This window comes from Vidua chalybeata, chromosome 10, assembly GCF_026979565.1.
Source record: "Vidua chalybeata isolate OUT-0048 chromosome 10, bVidCha1 merged haplotype, whole genome shotgun sequence".
NCBI lineage: Eukaryota > Metazoa > Chordata > Aves > Passeriformes > Viduidae > Vidua > Vidua chalybeata.
The window spans coordinates 5,681,973-5,709,412 of record NC_071539.1 but is presented as its reverse complement, the minus strand read 5'-3'; the positions used below and the strand labels follow the sequence as shown (position 1 = coordinate 5,709,412).

The window sequence follows — 27,440 nt, the reverse complement described above, 5'->3', positions numbered from 1 at the left end:
CAAAGCACCACAAAAGTACAAGATAGTCCTGGTGAGTTTCAGTGCATTTCTGAAGGGCTCTCAGTGCGCTGCCTGAACCAGGAATCAATCCACGGCTGGCAGGCACAGCCCCATTGTTCAGAGCTTTGCTCTTTTCACTTGTCACACCCCGGCTGCGGGAACGGGGCTCTGAACCACTGCCAGCAGCAGCAAAACAACAACGGAACGGAACCAAGAGTTAATTTATTCTCTGGGCTTACTGTACTTGGTGCAAAACAAAACTGCTGTGACGGCAGAGTGACCTTATATTTCCTGATTGACCAGATGGCGAGAATTACTGACTTATGTAAGCCCCAAGCCTCCTTCCCCATCTGACGGCTGCTGGGGGAAATCAAATAAAGGGCTCTGCATAGTCTTTAGGGCTCCAACCTAATCATCACAACACCATTAGAAGAAAATGCTGCAGGGAAAGGCAAGGAGGGAGCAGGACTGAAACCCTGGATCCTCAAAACCAGGTTTTTTTTCACAGCAGAAATGCAGCCATGGGTACAGCAGAGCAAGAAGGTTTGTGCACCTGCTGCCCAGGCAGTAGTTCTTTTGCTAATGAATAAGTGAAGCCAGCCTCCAGGGCTGTCAATCTGGCACCTTTAGTAATTCACACAACCCTCAAAGTTCTCTAAAAATAAGTAACATGAAAAGGAACCCAAGCTGTCTCACTAGCAGTGGTTTTGACAGGTATCTTGAGTAATGTTAATCTTTGCACCTTTCTTTCCTTAAAAAAATGCCAGTTGAATCACCAATTATTTGGGACAATTTCTAAAAACAAGCACATCTGGAATAAGGTTGATGGCAACTGAAAAAATGAAACTGGGGGTTTGCATGTGTACACACACAAAATATTTAAAAAAAAAAAAACCAGAATTACTGTGCAGCCCTAATTCTTGTCCCATTCCCATTAGTGCAAATCAAGAGGAATTCCATTTAACTAAGCTCACTTAGGCTAATGGAGAAAAGGCACAAATTAAGCCAGAATCACAATAATAGTTCCCAAAAGACCTGTATAAAATAAAATGTGCTTGAAAATATTTTCCATCAGTTTTATTCATAGATTATATTGGCAGAAGTGAAATAGCTCCTCACATACAGCACAAAAAATAAGCTTGGAGTTAGACTGAACAACCTTCTGAGCAGCAAACCCCTGTAACCTCAAGTCAGGTCCTAAATGAAGAAAGAGAGAAAGAAACAATACCAATTCTCTCATTACCATGCTTAAAATGGCATTTAAACCTGTACAGCATTGAATATGCTTGCTGCTTTATTCAATATTAAAATACGGATGAAAATCCAATTTGCTGCCATATGTTTTCTACATAGTTCCTATATAATTATTAACATATAGGGAAAAAAAAAAAAAAAGAGAGAGAGAAAAAGGCAGTGGAATAGAAGTTCTCTGTGACCTAAACCTGCTTCAGCATTGATGGAGTTATTGCCTATAAAATACGGAAATCTGAGACACACATTTGAAACCTTGGATTACATGTGTGCATGCATATAAAGAATGACTTCAAGGGGAAAAATAACAACACATCTTGTCACTGACTAGAAAGTTACCACTCCAGCTCTCAGAAAACCTTTTGAAAATTTTACAATGGTTTAAGGATTCTTGCAAAACACACAACAGACACAAAGCTATATCCCCTGTATGCAGAGCATGAGAAAGAGGCCAGGAAGAAACTGGTAAAGTCAAGGAAAAGAAAAGCATGGGCTGAATGTCAGGGGAAAAAAACACTGAATGCTAAGGAGATAAAATAATGGAATAATTCCCCAGGATGATAATATTTTCTGGGATGTTAAAACAGCCTGTTGAAAGAAAAAAGGGCTACTGGGAAAACATTCTTTCTCAAAGCAAAAACTTGACATTAATGTTGCAAAAGAAGGACTAAGCAAGATTTATGAAGTGTTGCATTCAGGATTCTACTGAAAATTTAAAATACCTAGGACAGAATACTCTGTTCTTACAGTTAGTCACACAAGTGCCCACGAGGGCTATTTTGCATGCATGTGTTGGTGTAACCTCAGCACAACCCACAAAAGGAAAAGAACACAAAGGCAACAAACTGATATAAGCCACGAATGCTAAACAGAAACAACATCCTTCATCTCCCTGCATCTGCCATGCCCTGCTCACATGCAACAGGCAAGAAATTTGTGCAAAATAACTGTGCAAAGCTCTTTCTACCCAAAAAAACATTTGCAGAAGGTTTAACGAAGCTACAGAACAGTAACCCCAACACCCACACATCACCTTAAATTTAAAGCAACCTTTATTGATAGTACAGTGCCAAATGCTTACACGATCTTATCAGACCTTTCCTCACCCTCCTCAATGCAAGCAGTGGTGTTTTTTTTGTTTTTTTTTTTTTAATAATGCATTGCAGAGATGAGTGATGTGGATTTCCTCCTTTCCCCAAAACACGTGCAAGGACAAGTCCCCTCGCGTGGACACGCTGCCACAGCCGGCAGCAGAACAAGCTCCCACACGCAGAGCAAGGATGCCCCAGAGCTCCCGACAGCACAGCATTCCACATGTGCTTACCTGGCTGGGCTGCACTTGCTGCACTGGGCTCATTCTCTCCCATTTCCACAGAATTATAAACTCCCCTGAGAGGAGCCGAGCTGTTCCAGCCAGGGGACGTGGTTGCTGTGCAAGTTCTGACCTCCTGACTTTCCACCGTGGCGCGGTAACCCTATACCCGACTTTCTTCTGGCAATAATCAGTATCCTGCTTCCTGAGCTACCTGGGCCTGCCTGACCTGTTTCTCTATAAACTGACATCATATCCTTTGATCTGCTTTGATTAACATGTGCTTCGGGCAAGGCTGCTTTGTCTCCTCTTGGGCTCTCCTGCTCCTTCGCTCCCCACCCTCTCCTTTCGCTTTCACACAGGCTGCAAGATGAAGCGTCTCTCTGGTCCGTGGCAGGTGTTTGGGACAAAATGCCAAAGACCACAGAAAGTTTGCAACTGCTTTTAAAGAATCTGTGAATTTGCATTTCGTAGGAAACCTAAATGTTAACTATCCAACCGGTGTCTGGGATGGGAACTTTGCAGCTCTCCACCTAAGAGAACAATGATTGCTGCCCGTGCAGAGAGCCCCTTGGCAAAATCTTTGCGAAGAACCTCAAACCCAACCCACTCTTCCCCTGCCTTTCCCAAGGACTATCCCCAAGGAAAATGCTTTCCTTCAACACTACAATTTCAATATTGTTTTGACTGTTTAACAAAATGGGCTTTTAAACAAAACAAAAGATTGTTTTGCTTATCCTCCCTCTCCAGCACAAGGAGATAATCTTATCCAGCCACACTCCCAAGTGAGTTCCAAGAAAATATTTGCTCTTTTCTGCCACATAAATCAAATAACAGGTGTCTGATACATTTGTAATCAATTTGTTGAAAAAGCACACCTGTCTCTCTGCCTTCAAAGTTTGTTTTATTTCAACATTTACATTTGCAACTGCCAATGACAAAAATCAAAGAGAAGACACAGCGTTATTTTAAAGGAACAAAAACCTGCAATTTAAAAGAGGTAATTAGCTCTCCCTGTGTTAATCTCCATCTGGATTACACTCAAAATGGTCTAATCAATAGCATTAGAAAAGTTTTGTAATCCAGAAGCAATTAATTCTGTTTTTAAAACCAAAATGTATTGTTTTTTCTTCCTTTCTTTTTAAAGTATTGAAACAGAAACACAGAGGGTAAAAACTATCAGATGAGTTTTTCAAGATAATTCAGGCTAGGTAAAGTGTACTTTTCAAGTAAAATTTCTGAAACAAACTACACTAATTCAAACAAAAATCTCATTTAGGAATAAGAACATCTCCACCCCTCAAGGTAAGCATCACATAAGCCGAAGTAAAAGATATTTATGTCCTGAGTTTTGCTATAGAAGGTAAATCAGACATCCCCCAAACCTCAGTCATCAGAACACTGAATTCCAAAAGAAGTTCTCAGTTCACAGAAATGAAGGAGTTTACAAGAAAATACTCATGCTTTATTCTTGCCTGATTATTACATTAATTGGGTTAATTCGACCGTTCCACAGTCAGAAAAAGCTCTTTATCAAGAAAACAGAGAAGAAAAATTAACTTAGGTCTGAAATTTGGCTTTTTGTTATTATATTTCTGTTAGCTTAGCTGAGCTACTGCTATGCATTCCCCCATAATCAGCTCATGGACCAAAAGTTGCAGTCAGTGGTTCCTAGAATTCACCAGGCTCGTGCATCCTACTGTCATGTACTGCCAATGAGCTGAAGCTGCCCCTGGCCAGCTCAGGGTCAGTGCAATGGGTGAGACTTCAGCAGACACCTGGGGAATCTCCCCAGCTGCTCTGAGACTTCCAGTTCCAATGCTGAACATCATCTTTGAATTAATTCACTGAGTTTTCACTGGAAAGTGCCAGTGAAACACTCCACTGAAACATCTGTTTAGTGGGTGGAGGTTTTCGGCTCAGTTCTGGTGCAGCTTCCTCTGCTTAAGGACAGAGACTAAATGAAGTTATTTTGGTGTGCAGAGAAATGAGTATGCAAGAACTTTGGTGTCTTTGTGTTTACTTCAAGAGTGAGAAACCAAAGTGGTCTTTCCTGAAAGCTTCTGTTAGGACAGCCATTGGACAACAAGTGTGCAAGAGCAGACATTGAGCCTTTATTAAAGGCTCTATGTCTTTTCATGCTTTTGAACCGGGTCTCTATTAAGAAAAGGGATAAGTTGCACAATCCCTTCCAGAGGAGCACATTCAGTAACTTCTTCTTGACCACCAGACTTGGGGAAGTCAAAGATTTGGTGCTGAGCTTCTATAAAAAAAGAAGTTTGGGTTGCTCTATTTTTAAGACATGTTTAAGAAAAACAAGTTTATTTATCAATTACTTTCTTTACTGCAAAACAAAATATATTTGATAATTAACTGATGAGAGAAACATCTAAAGCATTTCTGCCCTCTCCAAACACAAGCTGTCCAACTCTTAAAAGAGAAATCCTTAAATAACCTATGCTAGTATTACTTCTAAGCATGGAAAAAGTCCCATTGATTAGTTTTTACCCTCACTACTGTACTCCATGAGGTGTCCCCCTCCCCCCACCCCCATAAAGAGAGCTACTCATTCCAAAGAAAATGGAAGTCTAAGGCAATAAAAATAACTCCTCTCCTTAGCTACTGAGTCCCAGCACTTCCTTCAAGAGTAAGGTTTTGATTTTAGGCTTTTAGCACCTACAGAAGGATTTTGTAGTTTAAGTTCTAGCATTTTCTCACATCACCTTCTGTTAACTCTTAAATATTTTTAAGAATTCAAGAGATGAGAGTGATAGTACTGAAAATACTTCTTCCCTTGAAACGAAGCCTACAAGTGGGAATAGCACAAAAAGGATGGAAACTCAAGATTTTTCACACTCCCTCTCCCAACAATGACTGATGGTGAGAAGTGGCTTTCTTGCTTTTATGTTCTCCTAGAACTGTTTGTTGTGCTCAATTGTATTAAAGGTTTAAATGGAGTGTTTTCCAAAGGAGGAACTCTTAATTCATTCACCCTCTCCAGAAAGAAGTAAGTGTGAAAATGCAGTGGCTTTGTTCTTCTCCCAGAAAGAAACAAAAAAAAAAAGTAATTCTGTATATTTACTGCACATCAAATACACTATTTGTTACTCTAAAGAGTGCATTTGACAGAAAGCGAACAGAAGCATAATTTGATGATTGTAGTGATCAGGGTTAAAAAAGAGAAAATTCAGTTATGCTGTGCATGAAGGCATGGCAAGCAGATCACTGCATCACCCTGCTGACACCATGGGTGACTGTAAGCCTAAATTCCATGTCACTGGAAACAGAGCACACCCCACCAATACTGCTGAGAATTGGCTGAGGATATGAATTTTGTCACAAGTTTCCTAGAGTAGGTCTGCAAAGCTAGAGGCACTCACAACTGAAAGCCTTCAGAAAAGCCAAGGTTTCCTCCATGTGCTGGCCCAAAGGCTTTCAGGACTCTCACTTTTACTCAAGAATATTGTTATTTTATAGAATCAATGCAAACAAAGCAATATCACCAACAGCTAACACTGCTGCTGTCACTCTTTATTGGTAGCATGCTTTGTTACACTAGGTACTCTACAAAGGGAACAGAAATACACCTTTTGGGGTTTGGTTTGGTTTTTACAAAGAATATCGTCCCAATGTTTCCAAAATGTGAATGATGAGAGAATTATTACATATGAAATTGCAGAGATAATAAAAATAATATCCAGAACTGAAACATAAGAACTGTGACTACGCAGAGTTCTTTTACACAATTGCTAAGATGACTCTGATCCAGGCTCTGTGAACACCTGCTCCTTCATAACCACGTGTTTTAAAGTGTATCACAGGACAAAAGAAGCCAATAAAGTTTCTTGCACTGACCACCTGTCTGGCATCATGGGCTGACAGTTTTGACAAGATAATAATGACAAATATTTCACCTTCAACAATGGCAGGAGTGCTGGGAGCAAAGAGACAGTGCCAATCCTGTCCGCCTCACTAAACCAGAGGGGCACATCAGAGATTCTGATGTTGTATATTGTTGGTGCTCGGGTTTTCTTGTTGTTAGTGCTGGTCAGTTGTTTGTTTTTAAGAGCAACATGGCTATTTTATCTGATGAAAAATGGTACAGCAAAAGGAACAGAATTATTTGGTTTCCCTCTAAATTTCAAGCAGTTGTTTAGGCTACAACCTCAATTAAAACAGGAGATGAGGGAAAAATACTTTCTTCCACAATTTAAATGGACTAAATACAAAGGAAAGGATAACCAGTCTCAAAATCCACAGTGAAAAAGGTTTTCAATGTCTATGCAAATGGTGCACTAACAAAAAGAGTGAGTGCCAGCAGCAGAGACCTTGCACAAACAGCACTGAGCAAAGCCCAGGAAAGACTGACTCCATCATTCCTTGTCTTGTCCAAGTTTTATTTCCAACCCTAATTGTGCTTACCACTTTTTCACCCATTACAAGGATGCTGTGGTATAAAACTTAACACAAATGCAAACATCACCTCTTTGGAACTTAGTGAGAAACAAAATATATTTGTTCCCATTTATTTCTAAGCATTAATAACAGGTAATTACTAAAGGGACCAGAAAAGGCTCCAAAAGACCACTCTGACCTGCAACTCACTGATGTGGACTGAACAGAATTAAGATTTAGGTCTTCCAAATCCCAGAGAAGGTGTTTTTCCCCTTTGGCCACTTTGCTGGGGGATGGTTGAACAGAGAAGCAGTCTCCTTTTTCAAAAGTATATCCAGGAAAATGACTGACATGTTGTTCAAGCTCTCCCTAATCCCTTGCTGAGTGAGAAAATCACATGCCAAGGGAATTTATTAGTATGCAGGAAAAAGAAGGATTCGTTATTTTTTGATATTTTGTTAACAATGCATATATTATTTTCACAATACCTGAATTATGGGTAATTGTTCTGTCTCTCTGAGACTTAACAATCCTGACATGATTGACAAATGTAACAGAATGTGACCTGTTTTACCTTCATGACCATAAGAAAACTCAACATCTCTCCTTCACTCTAAAAATCCTGATTTGGAAGGCTGAAACAAGACCACTTTCCTCACAGGAGTATTTTTCCCTCCATAGAAAACAGGTGCTTTGTCAAAATGCAATTTTTGAAGTTGCTTTAAATTCCATTTTCTAATCAGTTCCTGCTCCTCAGTTTTCACTCCCAGAGCATTAGCAACCAAACCTCAAGAAAAAAAAGTTAGCAATCAAAATCAGCAATGGCCTCCTGATTCACTTTTAATGTTTTATACTTCCTAGTTAATGAAAATATAGTTCTGTAGAAAATAAATAACAACTCAAGCTTCAGCAACTTCAGACTTCAGCAGCTGAAGGATGAGTGCACAGAAGCCAAAGCTGCAGACACATTATTATGAAGTTGGTTTGCAGAAGGTAGAGAAAAGAAGGATTAGTTTCTCCTGTTTCCTTCTAATTTGGTCTTTTCTGTATTCAAATTCCTATATTCATTAAACTCCTATAAAGGTCTGGTGCACAGAAGATGGTACTTTTTAATCTGAGGCTATAAATGATAGTAATGCAGAGTATACAAAATGTAATAGAAATTTCCCTGCCCTTTGAGCCATTTGATTATTTAGGAAAACACCTAGCACCCCTACTTTTGATGAATCTTGCAGTTATAATTGAAAGCAAAGGAAAAATTGCATGACAAATACAAGCAGCTTAAGAAAAAGAGAATGGAAGAGTGAGGGAATGAAGAAAGTTTGTCAGCAAGAGCGCTTATGTTATAAATGCGAATACTAACTCCATCTTGCACAACTAAGAAGTAAATCTTACTATTCTAAGATCACATTAGGAAGCAGAAAGTCTAGAAATCTAATACAGGAAATCAAAGCTGATCAGCTCTAAATAGAAAAAAAAAATCACCATTTTATTCTTATCTACTCTTTTAGAAAAAGCACCTCTTCAAAAAAGGGTTTAGATTTTGGCAAGATGAACACACATCTCTAGATCCATCTAGCACAGCTGGGAAGGGCTGTAGTTTAAGTAGGTCAGCTTGCATTCCAGGCACATATGTAAGCTTTTATAACAAATTTACTATATGAAATACAGTGATTTAATATGGAGATGGATTTTCAAGCCAACGAAGACTCGAATGCTGAAATATCTTCTACCCCAGCAAATACAGAAGAGCCAGGAAGAATCTTTTGAGTGAATCTTCAATCACTAAATATTGCAACAACAGGAGAGCTATAGAACACACACACACATAGATATAAAGATAAATATCTATGTATATCCTACAGAGAAACAACAATATGCTACAAAGGATCTCACAGTGTGGGACTGCCCCGTACAGCAGGACAGGCAGCTCCTGCAATCCACACATCCCATCAAGCAGAGCCTGAATCCCTCCAGAATGGAGCAAAGCAACCAAACTCTGTCCTGACACATCATCCACCAGGCTAAACAGGGTCTCTGACAAATACTTTTGGTCCCACCTATAGACAAATGAGGGTGCAAACTGTCCAGAAAAGCCTCTGAGCTGATATTCCCACACCCATTTTTGACTTTTCTAACCAGCAGACTTGCTGCCCTCTTGTGCCAGGTGTGGTTGGTTGTCTCCTGAAGCTCTGGTAAGCCATTCCCTCCACTAGTCCCACTGATTCCTTTGCTTTGATTCTAAAATTAAGAGCCAGACATGGTTACGTGATAAAGGGTTTTGACTTGGGTATTTAATAAGTATTTTTATGGCGCAACACTTTGCCAAGGTGGAACATGCCAAAATGCACACACATGGTAGATCATGGATACAATTTTATAGATCTTGCAAATTAGCTTATCTAACAAAGATGCCCTAATGAGAGGCTTGAATGAATAGCATGACATCCCTCTATCCTAAAGTACTCCCCCTCGATGGGTTTAATCTTCGTTTACAGGATGTGTTTTACACCTTGGTTTTTTTGAGATAGTGTAGGGTTTCCTGGCCTCCAGCTGTGAGGTCTTTGGGATGTTTGGTCTTCTGGCCTAACAGAATACCAGGACTGTGCTAAAATACCAGATTTAAGGAATTGCAAGTATGCATGCTAAGGGTACTAAGAATACATAAGAGGTATATATAAAAGAAAAGGCAAAAAATCATCATGGCATCACCACAGTAGGAAGGTCTCCAGTATTTCCTGTTCCTTCTCTGTTTCCTGCTACCTAAAAAATGTTTATCAGCCCCCACAGGGGCACCCACAGGGGAAAAAGAAGCTTTCCTTGCTGCTGGCAGGCTGTAAGGTGAGCACAGGCTCCCTGACCCAGCTGCTCCGTGCAGGGCACACGTTCAGCTCAGCACAGCCTCGCCCCCATCTCCTCCTCTCCAGTGACAGCCTCGCACATCACACCTGCTTACAGCCCCCTGCAGATGCAGCACAGCTCGTTAGTCTGCAGCAAAGCACATTTCATTAGTTTTTAACAACCAGGCTGCAAGATCAGATGGGCAGGCACTGGGACTACACAAAGTGAGGCCAAGGTTCTGGCCCAGCACAATCTCTGCATCTGAGTTGTGCTCCAGACTGAATAAATTCCTCATTTTTTCCAAACTAGCTGCTAGATCAATTATTTACCATAAGTAACTCCCCATACAAAGCCTTTCTAGTGTGGAATAACACTCTTCATTATTGTTTGCATCTCTGAATCAGCTTTGCAGTACTGCTAAAAAACAGAAGGAGCTCTATTTTCCCAGAGAGAGTAAAGGCAGCAAAATCTTATTCTCCCCAACTGAGGGAAAAAAAAAAGACAAATTATTTTTAGATTAGCACTGTTTTCCATTTCTCCCCAAATCTACAATAAAGTTTTATTTTTCCCAATTCCAGTTGCAGTGCTGTACTCTTAGAAAACACAGCTGTTGGCTTGGTACTTACTTGTATGCAGTTATTGCATTGCTTCCTATATTTTCACATGGATTTTTAAAATACAGAAGAAACATAGGAAATTAGATCTAAAATGCATCAGCCATGACCCTTTTTTTCCTGTTGTATCATCTGCTTTAACCAATAAATTGTCTCCATATCCCAAATTGACAGGATAGTATGTAACACAAAACAGCACAGAATCCAAAATGAAGGATGAAAAGTTAATTTTGTGTCCATAATTAAGAAAATAAATCAGAATTACTTTCATACAGTGCTCATGGTGTACACAAAAAAAAGTAAATTTTAATTCTTGTCTGCTCTGGGTTGAACTTTCCATGAGTTTCTGTGTTTCAGTTCCATAAGAAATAAAGCAACCCAAGAGAAATTGCTACAATACGGGTCAGTAAAAGAAGATTAAAATCCTTGCAAAAGTAAGTTGAAAGTGTAAAAACTGGCTCATTTAAAGCATCATAGTGTAAGTTTCCTTAACCAACATTTCAATGTAACCCATGATTTAATAGATCAGTAATACTGAAATTTCCTACAACAGCAAGCAGGCATTTCAACAGAATGCTGAAAGCACTTAATATGCTTCACTCACATTCCATAAAGCTGGACAACAGTGATTTAAAGTTTAAAATTATTCCATTTGAATTGCAAATAAAAGAACATTTCTGGTAACATTACAGAAGTCGATCATGCTTTTTTCAACAGAAATGCATTGTACAGACAGAGAGTAATACAAACTGCCCACAGTTTAAAAAAAAAAAAAAAAGCTTACTTATTCTCTTGGTTCGATTATAAGTATTTTTAAGGTATTTTGCTATCTTAGAATCTGCTGTAGGGGAGTAAGCAGACAGCAATTTGGACACCTTTGACATGAACACAGATTCATCTTAAAATTTTAATTTTTTCCTTCATTGATACAGCAGATTAAAGCACAGCTTCGAGGCTTTGGGTCCACAGTTTCTGTAACACCAGTGCAGTTGCAGCTCCCTCGATGCTAGTGGTTAAATTTGGGTTAATACAATTCTATCCACAGACAATTACACGTGCAGATGATGAGAAAGAGCATTCTTGCCCCAGACCAAGGTTGCCCTAAAGAATACAAGTTACCAGTCCAGAGCAGTTTATCCAAACTTTCCCATGAATCATCATGAGCTACGAAACATTTCTCAATACCCTGTAGCAAACTCAGGGCTTGTAATACAAGTATAAACCATTAAAAAGATAAATAGTAAGTCAGAGCTGCAGCCTGCAAGAGAAGGAAGGAGAAAGACCATTTTGTTAATGACAATGGCCTCAAGGCTTTGGCCATCCAAACTGAAACTTTTCAAACCTTTCACCTGATTTTCTGAGGATCTCCAGTTGCAAGGAAGCAGTTCCACACAGCTGGCTGCTGCTGTCTGGTCTCTGTGTGTTTGCTTGGGGACAGAGAGGGAGAATGGATTGTGCAGAAAAAAAAAAACGTTAGATGAAAACATTGACAAAAATCAGACTAGTATTCCAAGTCTGATAATTGCAAAGCCTGCAGTAAATGTAATGGATTTCTTTGCAAATTCCATCCATATATTTCCATGCAAACAGTGGTTTTTTGACAGCTGGTCAGGTTTCACACGATGCCAAAATGCTCTACAGTTTCAGCTGTAAGAATAACTACCAACAAAAAGCTTGAACTCAACAAGAAAAAGGGGAAGCAAGTATTTGGCTAATGACAATTGCTCTTATCAGTAAGAGAGAAGTATTTGATTCTTTTGTTTAAGAATTCCCAAGATGATACAATTGTAGATATACATACACTTTAACCTCAATTTTACCTGGTGTAAGAAATAGGCACAAAATTGCCAGGTGAGATCTTTTGTCCAAATCAAAGAATCCAATCTGTCTCCTACAGCTTTGACCTCATCATTAGGCACCAAAGTTGTTTCTGAGAAACAAAGGAGCAAAGAAAATTACTGTCTCTTGAAATGTTCAAAATACACTGCAGCCTCTGTAAGCCAGTTGTACCTTCTTCCTTCATAATTATCTCCATATAAAAGAAAAATAGTTACTGGATCAATACTCACTTGATGACAACAACATTAATGGGGTAGTGTCCATGTACTTTCCCAAAAGTCTTCTAGGGAACACCAAATTAACACCACATCCCTAAGGAAACATCACCTACCTACAACCCTACTGCAGCACAAAGAGAGATCCACCCCTCGTGCTGACACCTGTGTTCAAAATCCATTTGAGTTGTTTAAGAACAACTTGTACAAGGTCAAGTCTGTCAGAGTCCTCAGTGTGTTCTCAGCCTGACATTATTTCTGTGTAAGAAGGGAAACAAAGCAGATGTATCACTTCAGAGCTGTGTTTAACTACAAAAAAGGCTTCTTCTCAGGGCTGCAATAATAACACAAACTCCAGCTCATTATCTTTTAGCACTAATGATAATTTTCAGAGGCTGTCAGACTAAGAAAACAGGACTTTACATGGAATTAGGTCTAAGAGCTCTCAATTTTAGTCAAATCTCTTCCTAGAGATGGCTCTCATCTTGAAAGCACAATAACTGCATGGGACAGGAAGCACACGTTTTCTTCCTTTAAGTACAACGTTTGATTTGCTTCTATTCCTCTTGTGTTTCTTTTAGAAGTATTGAAATACACTGAGACAAAACACATAAGATACAAATCTAACCCAGTCACAATACATATAGAGGATAACGTCTGCAAACCCTCATAAATCTGTCTTCATGAGCTCCAGAGATGAGCCAGTGTCAACTCCTATGCAGTGACAAGGGACCTCAGCCCATCCTCCCAGGTTGCCAGGCAACCGTTCCTGTATCCTTGGCTTTATTCATCAGCCATTAAGCACCATCAGGCTCCCTTTCTTTTCTCCCTCACACAGGCTCCCACTCTTGGAGATGGATGAAGGGGAGGGGGAAGTTAAACAACATGACTTTCTTTCCAAGCAGAAGCAACATTCTGAGTTTTAGTAGCTGATAGGTTTTAGCCAATTCACACAACTCAGATAATTGCTTTGTAGTGAAAGGTAAGGGATGATTGGAAGGTATGGCTGCCTTAGGAAGAGGGTTCTGTTAAAAGTTGACATTAATGGACAGCTAATATTATTAGACAATGATGATCTCATACTGACAGTACTAAAGTGCCCTTTGAATTTGTAATAACATAAAGCAACAGATGACAGTTTTTTTTAAACCCAGAAGAATGGCATTCACCATGAGGAAGTGCTGTCCTAAACCATGTCAAGATAAATAAAAAACAATTGATCTCAGAAGCAGAACTGTGCTATCTTTAACTTATTCCGGGGAAACAAAGCAGTACTTCAGCCACTGGAGGTACTGATTCAGTCCTTAGTATCAGTCCAGTCCTTAGTACCAGTGCAAACACACCCCACCCCTGGAGCACTTGTCTCGCTGTCATTCTCAAGCCCCAGGATCAATGCCACTGTCAGGCCCCAACAGGGCAGTCCTGCAGCCCAAACAGAGCTGGGCAGTGAAAATGAAAGTGAAGATTCCTCTCCTCCCAGCCCAGGTTGGCTTCAGCCAGAGCAGCCCTCACTCAGCTCCTCACACGGCAGCCCAAGTGTCCCCAGTGGCACAGGGCAAGTGGCAGGGCCATGCTGAGGACAGAGGAGGACACAGCTCTTTCAGCTGAAGTCCACTCTTGCATCACCTTTTGCTGCCATCAAATAACCAACAAATACTGAATCTGATTTGGTTCTAGAAGTACCTGAAATTTAAGGGCAAATCCTGGGCCTTTAAACCAAATACACAACTGAACAAATTCTGACACAAAATATTTCCAATTTATTGTGCTCCCAGGACGTGGATCTATGGCTGTGCCAGTATCACAACTCCAATACTGGAATATGAAGTGGCACATGGTTTCTGTGATGCCTACGTGCATTGGTTAAATTTGGGGCAAGTTTTGCTTGAAAATGAAGTTTTTTGGGCACCTCATTTGTGCCCTCATCCACAGACATCTACAGCAGGGCATGTAGAATCAAAAAGTTCCAAAGACTGAAAATTACCCATTCTGAGTAATTTCAGTGAATGAACAAGATATGCTAAACATTCAAATCATGATAAAGGACACTTAGTTGAGATTAAGAATAATTAGCTGAACTCACAGGTAGCTAACTGTTCATAAAGTTTTTTAAATAACTCTTTTCTGCAATGATTTCACAAACAAAACAAGCTTGCCATAGCAAGTTAAACAATTCTGGAGGAGAAAGGCTAAAAATATGCAGTTAGAGGATACATTTTCCATATACATGAGAAATCAAAGCATATACATATATAATGAAAGCTGTAGAGTGCTGAAAATTAGTCTCTGGTTTGGCTCTTACTTTCCTACAGATATTTAATTACCCCTTCATCATTTTCACTGCCTTGCTCCCTATACCAGGAGTATGGTACCATGAAAGGAAAATTAAGAGCAAGAAGAATGTGAATTACCATTCTACCCATTTTGTTTGCAACTGAGCTCCCGACATACAGAAGCTCAGAGCTGCAACCTGATTTTCAATTATTTATACTTTGTTGCCTTTTTAATTTCATATTTTCCATTCAATTAGAATGATCTCTCCTTCATATGCATATTCAATTTTCAGACAAAACCAGACAGTTACCAAGGCAGTATGTAAGACACATAAGCATTCATGCCACTGTCTGTCATTTCTCTTAATTACTGAAGCCATACTCAAATTACTGGCTTATGCTTACACTTTATTTTGACTAAATTTTAAGTTTTGCAATTTAACTCCTTAAAATACTATTTTTATTCCGAGTACATGATATCCTCACACTTCTTCCAAGCTGAAAAACAACCATGATGAGAAGAAAAGTTAGAAGAGGTTTTTTTCATTTACCTTAAAGCCAAGATGGGAGCAGCTTTGTAGAGACTTTGTCATGAAGGCATATTTTCAATCTGGCCTCTACACTAATTCTCTGCAAAAGAGGGATACATTACATTTTATAATACCACTCATTGAAACAGAAAACTGATCATTTGCAATGATGCAAATTGTAAATATAAATAGAAGATGCATTTTCCTGACACTACAGCAAAGTAGAACATATTTCAAAGCATAATGGTACTTAGGAAATATTTTTCTTACTTAGAGAAACAAAATCTCTGCCTAAAATGTTAAAATCAGTGTCCTTGTATCTAAAGCAAGGTCTAACTCTTCAGCAGGGAATTTGTGGTGGCACTTCTGCTATACTATGAAACACTGGACAACAAACAACTGCCTTTGTTATCCATCAATAAACAGGAAGTGTTCTTATTACAACAAATAAACAACACTGATACTATGATCATTTCAATATTTCACCTATTTCCCAGTAGGAGCCTCATTATCACCCATATAAATCTCCCTCCTTCTTTAATGAAATTCAGTTGTCAATGTGTTCCTTCCTTAAGCAAAACAAGGTAGTTCAGTACATATTTAAACAGTCTCTGTGCATATCACTGAAGTTCAGTCGTAGTCAAGGCTTATTATAAAGAGTCCACAGATTGCTCCACTAATAAGCAAGCTTCCATTGCTGCACTCCATAAATTATAAAACAAAGAGGGAAAAGGACCAAGAGCAACCAACTTTTGCCATAACTTTCTGTAAACACAACCATATCAGTAAATAAGCAATTTAAAAAAAATAAAAGATAAATGCACTGTGACTGTTGAAGGAAAAACTGTGGCACTCCATGCCATGGTCTGGTTCACTCAGTGGTGTTGGACCTCAGAGGTCTTTTCCAAGCTCATTGATTCTGTGATTTCTTTTCAATGTCCAGAATGCAGAACCCACCCAGCTCCTCCATTACTCCATTTCAACCAGCACTAATCCAAATAAACAAATAACACACTGAACTAGCAGGAGTTCCATCTCTCAGACACTTGGCTTTAATATAAATTTTACTGATTTTACAGTTAAAGCAAGAATAGTAATGTTGGATTTGGATGCTCAAAGCTTTGTACAGCCAAGTAAAAGAGAAAAATACCAGTCCTAAAGAAAATTCATGTTTTGCCTCTCAAAAACCCAGTCCCCTCTTCACAAAGGCAGTTGAAAATGTACTGCAGCAAAGCAGCAAAATTTTTAACTGAAGGATGGATTTACCATGTTCCAAATATCACATTTCCTTAACAATACAATATTGTACTACTCTTCTGCAAAACAACACCTCTAGACTATACAGCTCCTGTAAGTATATCTTACATTCATGGTCTGACTGGACAAGACAAAAGGAAGCTGAAAAACACAACAAAAAAACCCAGTCTTTTCCCTGGACCAGAAAAAAAAAAAAAAAAAAAAAAAAAGTATTTGCTCGCAGGTCTCAGATAAAAGCTTCACGTTACAACATTTTATCTTTCTTACAGTTTTACTGCTCAAAAGATGAACTATGAGATTAAATCCAACTTTCTATTAAGCTCTGGAGACAGTCACATGCCATGCAACTCATAAGACTTCAGAGTTTGGACACAATAGTAGATATTGAATATATGAGGGAAGCATTTCAAAAAGGCATTAACACTAATAGGGCTTACATATGTGTATCAAGGGAAGAATAGCTGCTAAGTTATGACACTACTCAGTCCTGACCCAGAGGTACAGAAAGAAGCTGTCTGTATAATTCCATTGAATTCTGAGAGATTCTCCTAAATTCACCCACTTAGAAGAGTGATTTTTTTTTTTTTTAAGGCATCTACTGGAGAGGAAAAGAAGTGAGGGGGGAAAAAATGTCAGATCATAGACTAATCACTCAAACACGGTTGTGTTTTACCAGTTTGAAGAAAAAGTGCAGGGGCAAATTTAGCAGACACAGAATGGGGGTTGTTTTGTTTATTTAGTTGAAAATCAGTGGGAAAAAACGCCACAGTGAACAATTCCACAAAATATCGACAGATTATAGTTTTGTCCTGTCTCTCACATTTGGACATGCAGAACATTTTAAGTTTTTTCTGTCACCACGACTAATAACTCCAGGCTCTCACACCCCTACACCTTCTAGATATACAGTTAAAAAGGAGCAAAACAATTTGTTGACATAGTAACACAACAAGATTCAGGGAACTGAAAGTAAAAGGTCATGTTTCAGTTTTACCAGCCAGAGCCATTTATTTCATTAGTGACCAGCTTCCTTGGCAGTAATGACTATGTTCATCCATGCCACTTATATATAACTATTATGCAGCTAGCAAAGGTACAGATAACGACTCTGAAGTAATTTCAGTAGGGAAGCATGAGGAAAAAAATTCCTGTACACAAATCCTGAAGAAATTGTTCTCTCCTCAACAAAGTTTATATTTGAGAAGGAAAGTATTTCTTGCTAGGAGAGAATATTGCAAATTAGAGCAGAAATCCCATTTCACTTGAAATTGTAATTCCTGTGTTTCACATGAGGCTCAGAATTCAGTGGGCAGAGAGGGCAGGGAGAGGAAGGAGGGATACAAGGATACAACAGCTCTTGGATTAGATGTTGCCACTTTCGATCCATCATCACATTTTCTCAGATTATGAAAATGAATTTTTCCCAGTAGTACATTTTATGCTTGACAGATTACAGATCAGTTTACACATTCACAATTGGAGCACTTGGATTTTACAAAAGTTCCAGGTCTTTTGAGAGCAGCATTTGTTATATGGTTTGACATGAGTCAAGAGAAACATTCCATGAGACAATGCCAGAGACACATTCTGGCAATGAAATGGGTGAAGTCACAAACCCCTTAATGATCTCTGCAGCCAGCCTGAATTTAACACATTTTCTTTGACTTTACAGCTGGCTCAGAAAGGTCATTAGACTATTATATCTACTGTTATGTAGAGCAGCACTATACACATGTAAAGTTTCTATAGCAACACTTTCTTAATTCACTCTTTAAGCAAAACACCAATTAGCTTTTTATTATAGCCAATTAAAAAAATCTGCACACTAATTGACAACCTCTCTACACAGAATTTAAGCTTATGCAGAGGAAAATTGCAGTAAAATTTTTTTATGGTAATAGCTTACTTCCTATTCTCCCCTCTTAAGAGAACAGTAAATTATTCATGATTGGGGCTGAACATTTATTTTCCAATCTAAACCATTCAGACACAGAAGTAACCTATCCTGATATGCCTTAAATCTGAAGAGAGCCTGAAGATTACAGGTTTCAAAAAGGCATCAGAAATGTAATCAGCTGACTTATTTCTGCATTGCAGGAAACTGGGCATTGGCCCCTGCACCTGGAGATCATGCAAGAGGCAGCCAGCAAAGTGTTTCAGAGTAGCCAAGCACGTTGAGCCAAGTGAGAAAGATGGCAAAAAAAACAGTACCAAAAGTCAAATTTAGCAGGGCAGAAAAGACATTTTCATTTCCTTCCTAGCACTTAGTGTTGGTTTTCTCAGATGTCTTCTGCACAGCTGGTGATGACAGCTTCTTTGTATGTCACTTTGAGTAACAAATATCAAGACATATTAGTCAGAAAGCAGTCAGTGAACACAACATAAAGGGGAATACAACATGATGCAGAGTATCAGGAGAAATAGTCAACAAGAGAAGTTAAACCATCCTTTTTTGTAATATCTTCTGCAGGAAGCTGAATAAAAAGCATCATTCCCCTTACAGTTCTTCCATGTGAGGTGCTGGGCTTCACTTTACTAATAAATAAATAAATACACACAGAATGAGGTGGCAGATGGCTCCTCTGACAAGCTCAGCATGCCCCAATCAAGAATTAATGGTACTTGAGGTATCAGTAGGTCTGCTGATTCTTAAGGACACACTACAGAAACTGCTCCTATTCTCACCATCTTATTTACACCCACTGTCCTACTGTGCAGTATTGACACAGAAACCTGAGGCATCTCACAAGTAATGTGGGGAAACCAAAAGAGTTTCCCTTGAAAGGCTGACAAGGAGAAAGAGGGGTTAGAGTGGTCTTTCAAACCTGCCACTGTAGAGAAGAGATCAAGGTATCCACACGTGTGAAAGAAACCACTGTGTGTAACCTTGGAGTTGCTGCAGCCTGCAACAGGTCTGGATACACGGTCAGGCTCTGCAGCACTCAGGGACACCAGCGACAAGGGACTGAGTCAGCAGTTACAGGCTTCTGTTCTCAGGTCTTCGGAGAGGTAAACTCCCAAACCCAGGTCCCTGAATTCCCAGGAAATGGGAGCATTTCCAAGTTCCAAGCCTTACAAGTGCAAAGTGCCCGATGTCAGATGCTGAGCTCTGCCTCCTGCAGGAAGACTCTCAGTCTAAGACACAGTGCACAGTGCTGCACACAGAAGAGGTACTAATTCAAACTAATGTCATACTTTGCTGTCCCAAGACTTTGAAGATTTCTTCTCTAGTAAACCCTTGTGACCAGCACCTCACCAAAGTACAGTCAGTTCACCCACCCCTGCAGTGAACATCTCTCCCTTCTTTGCCCTCAAAGGAAGGAGAGCAGCCCACTTGAGAGTACCAGAACAACCAAATAAGCTTTTTATTTCTTTTTTTTTTTTTTTTTTTCATTTTTTAAAGCTATTGCATTGGCATCTCAAGCCATTTAAAATTTCAGTCAGTCCACCCTGCCAGTTAAACATTACACAGACACAGAGTTCATTCAAGGAGAAAGTTTAGGGCAAAGTTTAAAGGCAGCTGGCTTTTATTGGCAGCAGTCAGGATCCCCTTCAGTTGCTTTCCAGGAATGCACATTGCCATGATCAGAAAGGCTCCAGCTGGTGACAGTCACTTTTCAAACACATCAGCACCAGGTATCTCTTTCTTGCTGTCTTCCCCGATCTGCTCTTTGCCCAGGCAGCCTGCTCAGAGCAGGCACGTCCATGTGGTCAGGTGGCTGCTGTGTGATGTGAAAACCCTCGAGGGAGTACAACAACAGATATGATTTCTGGCAGTCTCGTACCTGCCAAGAAAACACCTTCAGTGGCCTAAAATATGAACCCAAGGCAGCTGTGCAGCCGTCCCAGCCTTCGTAAAAGCAGACAGTTCACAAACCAGCACCAGGCAGGTAGAAGCTTCTCCCCAATAATCCCTGTTATTAGGATCACCATTCAAAGTATCTTCATTAAAAGAGCAATCTGCACATCCAGCTGCAGGTAGAGGACACAGAGCTACGTGCCACTTTAAGACCCCAGAAAAAACAATTTTTTCTTGGGTTGACTTTTTTTTTACTGTTTTGTAAAACAGTCAGGAGAGCTGACTGCAATTAAACTGTCTTTGTCTAAGTATAAAAGCTCATTTCTGTTATTTCCAAGAAGTAATGGGATGGCTTTGTTGCTTTTGTAAATTACTCACCCACTGTTACAATCTACCATAGAACTAAAGCAAATTAAAACAATAGCCAAGGCATCACTGAAAGCAAAGATTTTCAACAGTTTTGAAAGATCCTTTTTGACTCCTTTCATTTACTTTTCTGCTTTTGAGACACATAAAACACAGAAGCATGATTGCAGTAAATTTTGATAACTACCATAGATTTCTCCCACACTCTCAATGAAGGAAAGTATTTCAGAAAAACCTTCCATCCAAATTTATCTTTTCAATTTCTGCACAATCCCATGTTGGCAATAATATGCACCCGTTACACTGGATGATGAAAAGAAGAATTTAAAGGAAACCGTAATTTTCCTGCAACATTTTTCAACGTCTGAAAAGAGAACTTTCTCAATCTGATGTCTGGACACAGAACCTGAAAGCAAAATTACTACAAAAAGATAATTTTCTTCACAAATTGGTGAAGAAAGAAAAGTATCAACTTTATGATCTGCTTCACTTCAATAATCTGAAATTACTACCTCAAACCAGAGAAAATGCAGTTTTATTACTATTTTTAAATAATATTTATATATTAAATATATATGATGAAATGTTATCCAAATAATGTTATTTTATCACTGGTCTAATTCTTGGTATTTAATTAAAGATGTATAGCAAGATCTCTGACTTACAATCAGATCAAACAGTTAATATGGAAAAGATCTCCTTCCCTGTGCTTTCAAAGTTTACTAGAAGACTGATAGGTTGCTGTAGCTTCAATAATATTTATAAAACTCTAACCATAAATTCCCAATTGCCGCATCTGTAAGCTCTGAAATCAGGAACTCTGAGTAAACACAATAGGTGACTATTATGATCACCATAAAGTTCTCGAGCCACGGCATGACAGAAAAATTATTGTGTCTAACTTTCATATAAGGTCTCCTGGAACTCACACTTTTTTAATCAGACAAAATAAATACAATGACTCTCCAGTCCTGCTACTGAAAATGGCCAGCTCATATCTACAGGATACAATACATGGTTTTCTATTTTACAGTTTTGGGATTAATTTAAAAGACCTAAACATATCCTAGATTGAGCTGGAAAAGAAGGAAGCATGTCCAAGGATCTCACCATTTCAGAGTCAGGAAACTCTGGCCAATTAAAACAGAAACAAACACTGAGGGAAACACAATTAAATGCTTCTATGGAGAAATAACACTGTTAAAACAACCCAGTCTATCTCCCTCTTCCTATTTCTTTCATCTAAACCTTCCAGAAAGCATCTAGACGAAATAGTTCTCACATCTTATATTAGGGGCAGAGCAGCACGTATTTGTATTATACGCACGAGACAAATCAATAGGTGCAGTTGAGATCTCAGCAGCACGTGCAGTTTGATGGATACACTGCTCTGGGGAGTGCCAGGGGACAGCTGGGCATCAAGGAGAAATATCAGCTGCCACCAACCCTGGCAGCACCTGGGGCATCCACTCTGCATCTCTGGGCCTCAGCAAAGGGCTGGGAGAAAGGAGAGCCACTACACGAGGAGAAACAGAGAACCTATGTTGGCCTTTTGCTTTGTCTTTGAGATAAGAACTCCAACAGTTTGCCTTTATATATTCAGATAAAAATAACTGAATATCTACCACTCAAATTAAAGGACACAGATGGCAGCTTTGAACTTAAAGAAAAGGCCAAAGACACCGGCTTCAGTTACAAAGTCCCCTAAGAATAAGCAGAATGTTGTACCTTTGTTGGGTGGAAGGAGCTGTTATCTACCTTCCCAGCTCCTAATGGGATTCCCTGGGGTCTCCTTTTCATCACTTTCAAAAGGTCAGTCTTTGTCTCCAAGTGCTTCTTGTCAATGTTAAAGCCACATTCTGCTCTTTGATACTGAGATAAAAGAAGTATCTGCTGGCTTGGACCACCACAGACTGAGAAAAAGCCCCACTGCAGTGTTTCAAAGCAGCAAGTGCATAACACAAGATGACCAAGGGAAGGAAATATTCTGCAGGAGAACAAACAAACTTGCCGTGATAAACTCAGTGACACATTTCACTTTCAGCCTGGTCCAAAATGCACTAAAGTTTGCAGAACTTCTGTTGATTTTAACAGGTTTGGGAATATGTCCCTTATGCCTGCTGAAATTATATCAGGAAAGGAGTATCAGTTTATCAGGTTTAGTGGGCACACACAACACATTTTATCTTTAAGCTTCTCTCCTTTAAGGAAAAGGAAGGTTCAAATGTTCAGGGAATTCAGACACAAGAAATAAAGTAAATGAGAGGGAAGGCAGATTTCTCAGTGGGAGAACAAAGACGACAGGTTCATCTTCAAAAGCATAAATAAAATCATCTCCCTCAGCATAAATAAAAAAAAAATACAGATAATATACATTTTATTTTTACTTGTATTCTCATCAAGATTCATCCCAGTTGAAAAAGAAGGTATGTCTCTCCATATAAATAGATTAAATCATAAAGAAGTAGCAAAAAGTCGATTTCTAGACTTTATAACTATTTTCATCTAATAATTTGTATTTTGCTACTGCTAAGATCTAGACCTCACCAAAACCAGGTTTATATAGCATGACTATAGATAATCATCTGCCAGTATTTTTATTAAATTCCTTGTATCAGCAGATTTCATAAATTGGAAATTTTATATCTATATATATATAGATAGATAGATAGATACTTTTTTTTTTTTAATTTCAAAAGAAACATTGTGTGGCCCAAGGTTTTTTTTCCAAGTAAGGAGAAAAAACTAAACCACACATTTCCACCTTGCCCCAGCACAACCAGCCAAATTCCAAAAATTAAAACAATTCTTGGCACATCAGCAAAGGCTGAGCTGCTATGTGAAAGGTGCAATCTTCAGCCTCCATCCTCCAGTTCTGCCCTGGCTGGGATGGGAGAACTCAGGGGCTCCATGGGAAAAGGTGACTTTGAGCACCCAGCAAGTTTAAAAACCTCCTCCTGTGTCCAGGAGATTCAGCCTCTGTGCCAACAAAGAGTACAGTGACAGTTTGGATATATTTTTATCTAATAAAATGTTCTGTGGTGTGGAGATGAACCAAGCAGTAAGCAATGAGCTCATCCAGGCACATCACACAAAGCAGCAGCTCAGAGCTGGGTGCTAATGAAACCTAGCTGCACTCAAGACACTTATCCTGAATTATGTTGGGTGTCTTTGTAGAGAAGGAAAGAAACTACACACCTAGCAATGTATCAAAGGCCTTTTTTATTGCTGCATATTCTCCTTTTTTATGCAGTTTTACAGACCTCGTGTGTGACTCCAGTTGGTTAGCAGCTGTCTTGCCAATTACTCCATTGGTTAGTAAAAGGCATTTTTCTTGTCCATCAAATCTCCCTATTCTTAAATGGGTTACACATTTTCTTCACTGATTCTCATGGGGTAGATTTTATGCAGATGCTAGTAGATTTTCAGCCAGGAATAGATTATGTTAATGAACTGTTCACACCAGGATTGTTTTCACATGGGAACTTGCAAAGTGCTACCTTCACTTAGAAGAAGTGACAGGCCACTGATCTAACAGAGCAGACCTGATTTTATGAGGCCTTTTATCAATTTTCTACCTCACTGCAACAGTTGGGTATTCCTGCCCAGCCCTAAATTGTACTCCCTCATCCCACCCTTCAGGAGACACCACAGTTAAGTCATGCTGTGTTTCCACCAAGGGGGTGCACAGGGAGAAGAGCCTCTTCTTGCCCTCAGAACCCATCCTGAGCCTCACCAGGGCTGACCCTCCTCCTCCTCAATGCTCAGGTTCAGAGCACTCAACACCATGGACTCAGCAGGAGAGAAGATGCCTGACCTGATTCTGCCTGGAATTTCGTGGCTAGGACAGGCCATGGATGTGGCACCTACATCCCAGGTCTACCAGACAGGTCTCTGGACTTCTCAGCCTCAGTCCATCTTCATCCTCCTTAGAAAATCCTGGTTTAGGGGTATCCACCTGGTATCCACAGGTATAATAATTACCAGGTAATCCTGGTACCTGGGTGTATCCACAGCACTAGGAGCCTGCCCATCTGTCCAAGGTTAGAGGGAAAAATAGGAGCTGATTCATTTTGAACAGTTCAGCTACACTTAGTTTTGCTGACTTATTATTGGTCAGCATATTTATTATGCTAGATATAAATAAAACATTAAACATTGTACTGAAAATATCCAAAAGAGCCTGCAATTCTCCTACTTACTGAGCAAATTGAGTTTTCGCCCCAGTAGCTTTTGCCTTTTTTTTTTATTATTAAAGAACCAACACAGGGAGAAGTCACGACTATGCCTAAATGATGCCTTTTTAAGGGAAAAAAAAAAAGGGTAAAAAAAAAGGGAATAGCCATGAGATGATACAAACAGACAAACTTACACCAGTGCTATAAGCTGAATTCTCTGCCATTGTTGCTGTTGCATTATTTTGGTAATCCAATTAACTTCTGATGTTGTCAAATGCAAAATCAGAATGGGTTTGCACAATGAGTACTTACATACATTAGTAACACAATTACACCGATTTCTATTAGCTTGTGCTGTTAAATACTCTCAAAGACCAAGGGTAAAAGACCTATTTTACAGCAGTAATTATGAATTCCAGTAGTCCAGAAGGCAAGTATTGCAGATGGTGTCCAACAACAATAAATAATTCTGCAACCTCGTTTTCTAAGTAAACCCACTGCACTACTGCAATGTATGTTTGCAGTTTGCTGCTAAACTTAGCTATGTCACCAGCAAGTATCAATAAAGATCCTACTGATTTAAGAGTATGCATTGCTAAAAGTCAATGTTCCAATAAGTGGGACAGAGGCGACATGAGAATTCCAAAATCCTGATTAGTTGAGTATCTAAAGCAAAAATTCCATCCTAAGCCATTCTACAAAAGAATGATCTTCAAAAGGAGAGCAAAGCCTAAACAAGGCAGAACAGATAAACTGGCTAATAATGTGGAACCAACGTTCTTGTTCATGCTTGCAGAAACAAAACAATCCTAATACCTGTACCTATTCTATTCTGAAATAATTTCTTTAACCAATTGCATATCTATCTTGCCTCGTTGAAAGGCCAGGGAATGATGACTTGTATCTGCTCCAAAGGCCAAGCCTGACTCTGTTGGGTAAGTCAGGAGCAGTCCCAGTGGAAGTGAAAGCTGCTGAGGTGCTGTGGAGGGCAGGTCGGACACAGCCACCAGCAGCAGAGTGATTTACAACTCTCACTGACAGCGTGCCTCTGAAAAGATCAGGAAGGCTCTGATTGCCTATTATGCATTATTAAGACACAGATCAATAGAGAAACCTCCAGGGAGCACTAACATGCACTGCACGTGTGATTTCACCTTCTGCAGGCACAGGAGCCAACAGTGGGAGCTGGTTCCTGGAGCCCCTGGCCAGGGACTGCACTGTACAACCTGAGCCGTGACACATCTTCCTTCAGGAAGGTCACACGTGGCTTCCCTCCTCTTCTGCCTCACCTTTCCCCCCCCTTCCTTTTATTTTTTTTTGTTTTTTTTTTTTCCCTTTTTTTTTGTGCCTACTAAAATTCAAGCCATCACACCTTGACTTGTGCTCCTCCAGCTACACCCACTGCCATTAAATTTCAATTTCAGCATTTTGGGGCAGAGGCTGGGCTGAGAGATGGGCTTGTTTTCAGGCAGCAGCCAAATGCAAAAGGTGCCAGACTCCCGCTGCAGCCTCTAAACATTACTCTAAACGCCCAGAGTAACCTGTTATTTCAACATGTTTTTCAGCTGAGGGATTGATTTTAAGGATCAGAGAACAGAAACAGCTCATTTTTGAAGGCTAAAAAATAAAATATTAGGAACTCCAGATGCTCAGTAATTTTCTTCACAAGACAGGAATACTGCTAAAATTATCCTCGCTACAAAATTATATCCTTTTTCTTGAAAACATGAAGATAAAGGTAATTTCTAAACAGTAGCATCTGTCATAAATACATGTCCCAGCACCACTCTGAGCCTCACACCACCTTGCCAGCAGAGCTGGGCAGATTCGGGTGATTTACAGTAAGCATAGTTAATAACTTACAATAATCATGCTTAGCATCAAGCTCAGAATGAACTGCTGCCAAACTGACAAATGTGGCTATGAAAATTGATAGCTTTGAAATTTGTTTCAAGGTTCATGTACAGAAAACCTCGCCAGCACACACAAAATTCAGAAGGCTTTTAAGAACAACAGTATTCTGCATATGACTGAATTAGCTAATTACTTAAAAATCACCCACCCAGAAGAAAAACTGTCTCCAGTCTGGTGATTGTTTATTTCCAGCACAGAAATAACTTTATTCAGTGTGGCAAGGAAGAATAACGGATTCCTGGCAATTTTTGAAGGGTAGAAATAAGTATGGAGAGTAAAGATAAATCACTCATTTAAAATAGGTCTTCAGACCTTAAAACTTTTTCAGTTGCAGCACTAAGGCAACTCCCATATGATTCACCTTCTGCCCAAAGTTCAGTGATCCTTACTATTAATTAGATGTTTCTCCTCCATCCTCTTGGATTTATTCTTCTAGGAAGAGAAGAATGCACACTATTAGGAGCTGAGCTCAAAATCTTACCAGAAAAAAAAAAAAAAAAAATACAATAAACAAGCAACACAGGTTCTGGACACCGGATGCTAAAGGAAGAACTGGCAACAAGACAGAATGGAAAAGAGTGGAATAAAGTAGCAGTTATTTTCACACAGCTTCCATGGCAGCCAGTTCAGTCCATAGGCTGGATTGCTGAACTATC

The 27,440-nt window shown here is 39.4% G+C and overlaps 1 protein-coding gene across 1 annotated transcript in view; it reads right to left on the bottom strand.

Moving 5' to 3' along the window:
* NAALADL2 (N-acetylated alpha-linked acidic dipeptidase like 2) overlaps positions 1-27,440 on the bottom strand; it is a 417,358-nt gene that overhangs the window by 310,090 nt on the left and 79,828 nt on the right. The window contains exon 3 of the mRNA XM_053952318.1: positions 15,292-15,370. The gene's annotated coding sequence lies outside the window, so the exon portion shown is untranslated. The remainder of the gene's footprint in view (positions 1-15,291; positions 15,371-27,440) is intronic.